This window comes from Diabrotica undecimpunctata, chromosome 1 (genome assembly GCF_040954645.1).
Source record: "Diabrotica undecimpunctata isolate CICGRU chromosome 1, icDiaUnde3, whole genome shotgun sequence".
Lineage (NCBI taxonomy): Eukaryota > Metazoa > Arthropoda > Insecta > Coleoptera > Chrysomelidae > Diabrotica > Diabrotica undecimpunctata.
In genome coordinates this window covers 104202710-104210651 of record NC_092803.1, presented here as the reverse complement: position 1 = coordinate 104210651, position 7942 = coordinate 104202710, and the positions used below count along the sequence as shown (strand labels likewise).

General features: G+C 32.3%; 1 protein-coding gene across 1 annotated transcript in view; it reads left to right on the top strand.

The window, feature by feature from the left end:
- Positions 1–787: 787 nt before the first annotated feature.
- Kua (Plasmanylethanolamine desaturase Kua) overlaps positions 788–7942 on the top strand; it is a 320306-nt gene continuing 313151 nt past the window's right edge. Inside the window, exon 1 of the mRNA XM_072545835.1 lies at positions 788–1144. The gene's annotated coding sequence lies outside the window, so the exon portion shown is untranslated. The remainder of the gene's footprint in view (positions 1145–7942) is intronic.

Below are 7942 nucleotides of genomic sequence, written 5' to 3'. Positions count from 1 at the left end.
AAATTCATGGCTTCTCTAAACACTAGTCAATAAGTCAATTATTACTTTATTAGATTTTCGTCGATCTGTAGCAGTTTTCTACTTAAACTTAACTATTAGTATTAGTAAGATCGAGAACATTAACATCTGAAGTATTTATACACATAAAATTTGATGCGATGCACGTTTCATCGAGAAACGTGAACAGCAGAGACGACATTCAGGAAAAAATTATAAAGCCAAACCACTAACATATTGTGAAAAATGTACCTACTGCCACATTGTATAAAAATTGTTTTATACAATATCATAAAAGTTAAAGTTATTGTTAATAGATACAAATAAAAATGTTAATTTCATGCAATTATAATAAAAATAACGCCTATTGATCCATTTATAGGACGGTTTAAAATTCAAAAATGCAAAGATATAAAACAATTTCATGAGTATTTCCAGAGTATAAATATTATTACTGATAATTATGTATAAGTTAAATTTTGAAATTTGAAAAAAATTAATTTGGGTAATAATTGGCGTTAACTTCGGCAGTTCTCCATACCGAATTAAACTGTGACAAAGATTAATATTTCTGTGCTCGTTTTGAAAATATACAAACACTAGAACGACTTCTTAATAAAAATAATAATCGATTTTCTATTAACTTCTGTTAAATAATGAGAGATAATTTCTTATAAATAAATAAAGCAGTAATAAAAGAAATCGATCACAACATGACAACGCAGCGTATCACAATTCAATAGTTCTAAATATCTAAAGCTAAGTTCACTTCACTGACTTCAGTCTCTCTATAACATATAGAGCGCGCGGACGCCAAATTTATAACCGCGCTTTAATAAAAATGCCGAACGGTTGTTCATAACTTAAAAAAGTGCCTATTTTATATGAAAAATATCTGTTTTAAAATTAGTTTTTACTCACAAATTTTATATATTTTTAATATTAGTGCTTAACTGTTTTAAAAACTATTTTAAATTCTGAAAATTACGAAACTTAGTGATGTCAGATGTCAAATTAGCGCTGATTTTTAATTGTTATGTGATTAGTTAATGACATAAGTCTATGTGTGACTCATTTTATTGTGCCTTTAGAATAAATCAAGTTAGAATTTATGAATTTTTATCGATTTAAAACACCGCTTTGAAAGGTAAATAGTTTTTTTCGTTAAGTTGCGTGTTTTTATTTCTTATTTCATTCATGTTTATATTGGAAGTTAGTTGTGGAAGTTTTAATTAATTTACTTCATTTAAAATATGCACATGATCATTTGAAATCGTTTATAAATAGGCCGGTAATTATTTGTTAATTTAATAACGAAATTATTAGGGCAGATCACGGATGATTGGATATTTTTGGATTTTGTTTTTATTTATTTTTGGAAAAACAGTTTTATTAAAAAAAAAACAACTTCGTTATTGACTAATTTGCAGAATGTGTAATACGTATTTATCTGGTTTACTTAAATTAAAATTGCACTGCCTCTGCAAATATTTTACTTTTTTTTGAGATTTCAGAGTGACTTTAATTTCTAACGTGATCTAGACTTTCTTCCATCTGCCAATAGTTCAGTATACGTATTCTCTATCAAATCTTAATCTGCAAGATCTGAGATATCCGATAAACAACGGTAAAGTGATGGGTTTATAATTTGCTAATATTAATAATATAATTTAGTCGTTGTCTCAAGGTATCCCAAAATTCTACAATTTTTGAAGGACTGTTTATTAATGTGATGTCGAAGAAAGCGTTTACTTAGTAACTTAAACTAACTTATTATCCTTCCTAAACTTTAGACTAATTGAAAAACTTTTAACTTGTGATAAATTACTTTTATATTACAATATATCTTATCTATTTTGTCTAAGTTGCATTCTTCCACAAACATCGTTAAATAGAGTAGAGTGACATTACTGATTTACCGAATAAACAAGAAACAATCATTCACTTAAATAATACTTAAACACTATCTTTTATTTCTTACAATAAAAGTGTTTAACAATAGAGGGATGAAAACGTACAATGCTAGACAAAAATTATAGGCATTTGAAATATGTAATATTACTGCAATTTTTAAAGATATCACAAATGTATGTTCATAACAAATTTCCAAAAAGAGGAAAACAATGTATTATTAACAACTGAAAACATGAAACATCACATCCCCAGACTAGGACTCAGAAGTATTATCACTGCATAAATCTAATGAAATTGGAAATTACTTCTTATTGACCAACAAGTTAATGATTATGTTTCCATAACTACTAAATAAAAGAAAGCTTTTAATTATAAGGGTCCATAGTTCGTAATACGTCTACCTTTATAAGCGTCATTATTACTTAGGTTTTCAAATTACGTTTCTTAAGTCTTCTTTAAATGCATGCTTTTCAATCTGAGGGTTTTAAATGAAAGTTAGACTTAGACATAGTTTTGCAAATATCTTTTAGAAAAAAAAATACTGCTAAATAAATACTTTATTAATTGGTGTTTTGACCTCCAAATGAGAAATTGTCATTTACTTATTTTGTAGTGCAAATTAACCAAACAAATGCTTTTTTAACTTTACTGCCGTTGCTTTGTCAATATTTTTAGAGCTGTTGCTGGATTTGAAGATAATAACTTCTTGTCTAGTCTTGCACACTGTTCCGGTAGATAAATTCGTTACACTACTAATCGTGTCATAATATAAGATATTCTATTTATCTCCCAAAGATAAGAGAAATCTAAGTCGATGTCCTGGTCTTGTGAAATGTCTTATTGTGGCCAGAGCATTGTATCTTGTAAGAATCACTTTTAACATTTCCAATCAAATAAGTCAAAAGACATTACAGTCTTCTGAAACTGTTTTGGATAATAGCTAGGTATGCAACAGCTAATGTTAAAACGTAAGAGATATGAAGTGCGGAACTGAATGTCTTCGATAGAAAAAGTATAAAACATAAAGTATTTTTAAATCGTTTCTTGAAGTTGCCAAGTTTAGATGGCATAGCACTGCACGTTTTTCACTGTATCAAATTCTAGAAATTTAGATAGCAAAGTGTTCACACGAGCATTCGTTATTCAAACAAAAAATGTAACCCTGTTAATAAAGTGTTTGGCTAACCCACGCATTATTGCAAAGAAGACGCCATCGGGTTGACAGCAAGTATACCTAACGAAAGATTTTGGTTTTATCCAATAAATCATGAACCAGAATATACCACAACGTTTGAAAAAAAATACGAAAAGCTAAAATACCGAGAGAATATTATTTTTGATCATTTTCATAGTTTTGACGCACAAAACGGCTTTTGTTTCATTAAAATACTAGTCAAATTAGAAACCTAAAAAAATGCATATTTTAAAAAAGAATTTCCCAACTTCTTTATTAGTCAAAAACATATAATATTAGAATCAAACATGATTTTTAAATATTATTTTATCTTTGAATTAAACAATTTTTTTTTAGTTCCCATTAACTAAAAGAAAGGCGCTAGTGGGTTTTCTAGAGGACGCCTCAGTTAACGTCTCAAAAAAAGGTGTCCGATGCCGGACACTAATTCTTAGGATAGGCACATCACAAACAAAAAAAATCCATCGAAAATACTTAAAGACAAACCACTTTTTATAAAAAAAAGTCAAAAAATTAATTTTGAGATGCAAAAATTGGTAAAAAAAATAAATTTTTTCATCTTTTTCTTCAAATGTTTAATGTCGCCATTTTGTTTTTTGATTTTAATTTTTGATTAGTGATCCCGTTGGAATTTATTTTTTTGTTTAAGATGTACCAATCCTGAGAATTAGTATCCGCCATCGGACACCTTTTTTGAGATGTTAAGTTAAGCGCACTCTAGAAAATGGACTGTTCATGGGAACTAAAAAATTTTTTTTTTTGTTTAACTTAAAGATAAAAAAAATCATGTTCGTATCTAATAAAGGAGCTGAGAAAATTTTTGTTAAAAAAATGCATTTTTTTAGCGTTATAATCCGTACTAGTATCTTAAAGAAATTAATAAATCGTTGTCTGCAGTTAAAGATTAGTCAATTACATTAAAATGATATAATTGGCACATGGACTTCCTTGAACAACTAGTAAGGATTAGATAATTTTTCATTTGGTATCGTATAAAAAACGTGTGATTTCGTGGTTTGTGAATTACATCTTTAGATACATCATGCTACGCTAAACCAAATTGGTTACAGTTCATTCAAATACTGGAAAAAACTTACAATACATTGCCATATGAACGAATCATACCATGCCATAAGTCGAAATTAACAAAGAAGAAATAAAAATTTTATAGAATATATTATGGTATCCGCCGTGACCGCAAAATATAAATTTTATCGTTTATTTGATTTTAATTAAATTTACAATAATACAATTTTTAATGCAACAAAAGTACCAGAAAAGGTATCTGAGTTTTTCATCCTGTGTTGTTAAGTAAATACTAGATAAGTATACATTATCAATAGAAATATATCGAGTAAAAGTCGAAAAGAAGACCTTGGAAAAGCTAGTTAAATAACACATGGAACAAAACAAGCTGGAAAAGCTTTTGATAATCTGAATAAAAATGGACTGCATAATGAATATTAAATTAACACAATGAAGATACAAATTTATAGTAGTCGGTTAGATCAAGATATGATAAAATTAGTGGGTATATTTTCATTACATCATAATATGAATGATTAATTTATTGTTTGCTTATTTGATAGAATATCCGTAATAAATGTATACAAATATCGTTTATACGTTTCCTTTTTATGTAAAGGGGATTTAATACTATAGTTTTCGAAATTTCGTTTATTTGACATTAATTTTCATTCACATTGATCTAATCAGTCTCATTTTTATTGAATGTGATCACATTGATAAAACAAATCTCATTACCACCGTAAAATGAGATAGATGGACAGAAGAATTTATAAACTACCTAACGCTTTTCACCGTATGGCATATTTACTTAATTCATTGTTATCTTTACAACATACATAATTATCTAGTTAGGTGCGACTAAAATTATCACGTTTCATAAAATAAAGTTAAATAAAGCTTATTAGGAGTGGTTATATTTATACATTCGATAAACTTTATATTAATACTTATGAATCACTAAATGTGTACTTATGTAATGAATACTTAGTACGAAAAGAAGTTGTTCTGCTAACAGAGGGAGACCAAATATAGTATGAAATTAGTACCTACATACGAGCTTGTTTTTAGCACCCATTAGATTGAATTTTAGTTTTGGTAATATGAAATTAAGTTTTGATAACAGAAACGTCAAATATACGTTTATTTTTTTATAAGTAATAATTATTTTTTTTATCCGCAAAAAACAGAATAAAGAAATTGATATTTCAAATTGGGAAAATGGTAACCTGTATAGCTGACCATAAAATTCAAATTATTAAATGACATTACATATTCTGGAAGTAATGCCGAAGATATAATCGGTAGGTTTTCGTTTGCAATTAAAAATATTATTTTTAAATTCGAAAAAACTAGTTGTGTCAAGACTTGTATAAAATGCAGGGATAGTGATGAAAATGAAAATCAACCAGCTTGTGCAATTAATGAAGAACGGGAACAGCGTGAAACTGCCGTATGTCGACTAGCTGAAATCAATTTTCCTTGTAACAGCACCCTAATTTCAAGAGAAACTGGTATTCGTTTTAGAACTGTACAAAATATTTTAAAAAGAAACAAGTACCATTGCTACAAATTGCAAAAAAAAAGTTAGGAAATTTTCCTGCTGATTATGAACGACGGATGGTGTTTTGTGAGAACATGATGAAACGCACTAATCGTGAAGATTTTATGGAAAAAATCTTGTTTACAGATGAGTTTTCTTTCTTTCTAACTGGTCATAGCAATCCATCTGTTACCGTAATGTACTCTACAGAAAATAGGCACATAAGTGTTCCCTACAAAACACAATACCGTCAAAAAGTCAACGAGTTCAGCGTGAGCTGCTGAACAGCACGGATGTGGAGTAGAAGCGACACCTGAAGACCGCCGAGGGGCTGCAGCGTTGAGTCAAAGCCGGACTTATCAGTCTGTGCCATGAGTGTAAGCACAGCAACGCGGAGAAAAACGCAAGCGGCCGAGGCCACTAGAGGCAAAAGCCTATGCCGAGACAAAGCTGAACCGGGGAGATTTGTATTAATTGAATCTTCACGGAGGCCACAATCGAGGCATAGGCAAGTGAAAAAGTAAACTGGCTTAGCCCGTCGGAATACTCGTGTGCTACGATTGGGACGACGACGTACCCCTCGATAAATGAGCTACAACAAAAAGAATGAGACAAAGGAGCAGTGAGGACGAAAAGTCCGAACTGGCAAATATGAAGTCGCTATTGAAAGGAAAGTATGCCGAAATAACAGCACTAAAACAAAAAATAGAAGAACTGCAGGATACGATAGTAGCCTCGCAAAGAATAATAATTGGCCACATTGACTCAAAGTTCCAAGAACTTAGCAATGGAAAAAAAAACACAAAACCTAAGAAGGCAATAGAAACGGCCCCAAAAGAGAGCAGCAAAGAAGATACCTGGGAAACCCAGGCCAAAAAGGCGTCAAAATCTGAAAAGTCTACGGGAACAATCCCAAAGACAAAAGCAACCACAGAAAAGTCCACGGGAACAATCCCGAAGACAAAAACGACCACAGAGAAGACAAAAAAGAGAACACAAGAAGAAGAACCCAACTACAGCAAGAAGAAGGCCGTGAAGGAAAACTTCACTCCGCTAGCGACCCCTAGTGCAACAGCACCAGAGGGTCATCAGTAAAAAGATGCGTGCGCTACACCACGCCCTCCGACTCCATGTCAAGCACAAGCAATGGAAACCAACGGAGAGCCAACCACAAAATACAATAAACCAACGTGGAAGCCAAAGCCTTCTGTAATTAAATTACAGAGCGTCAGCTAGACAGGAGCAATACTAGACATTGCTCAGAAAAAGAAGGTGATAACGTCGAATAGACTATCGAGAAGCGGACGAGAAACTTTAATCCAAGCGAAAAGTCCAGAAAATTACAGAAGTATGGTGAAAATCAAAGAGGATTATAATCAAAAAACACCTATACAATGGATTGCCTTCCCACTAGAGGAAGACATAAAACCAAGAATGGTTTTAAGAGGACTACCTCCAAACACAGATGTTACAGAAATGTTCAATACTCTCAAAGAAGAGTATGATATCGAATGTGAATCGATAAACAACATGATTTCCAAAAAGAGCGACAAAAGAAATCTACCAATGTTTGTGCTGACACTGGAGAAAGAGGACGTGGAAAAAGCCAGGCGCATCACTAATCTGATGCGTATGAAGGTCCACATCGAGGACCTCAGAAAAGCAACTGGGCCTACGCAGTGTTTCAACTGCCAGGGGTACCATCACGCGTAGAGAGCATGCTTTAAGATACCTTAATGCTTACGATGCGGAGAAAATCACTCCACAAGAAATTGCCAAATGCCCCAAGAACAGAAGGCAAAATGTGCCAACTGCCAGGGACAACACCCGGCAAACTTCAGAGGATGCCCCAAAGGTCCAACCTGAGAAAGAAGACAATCACAAAGACAAAAAGCACCGCAAAAAAGGCCGCAACAAACAAAAACCGGATCTTCCTACGCACAGGCAGTGAAAGCGCAAAATATCGAGAACACCATCTTGATCTCGAAACAATAGCAAGGCAGACTAGTGAACTCAGTTAAGGAACTGGTCACTAGAATTGTCCACGAGGCGATCGCAGACATAAAGCTAGCACTGAACTAGTGCAAGCAAATAGGGGATACTTGAGGATAGGGTCCTGGAATACAGGAGGTATAAGGACCAACCAGAATATACTGGACGAACTGGTCAATAGATATAAAAAGGATGTCGTGGCAATACAGGAAACAAAGCTCACGAACAACATAAACATCAAGTTTCCGGGCTACGACATATACACCAACGATAAC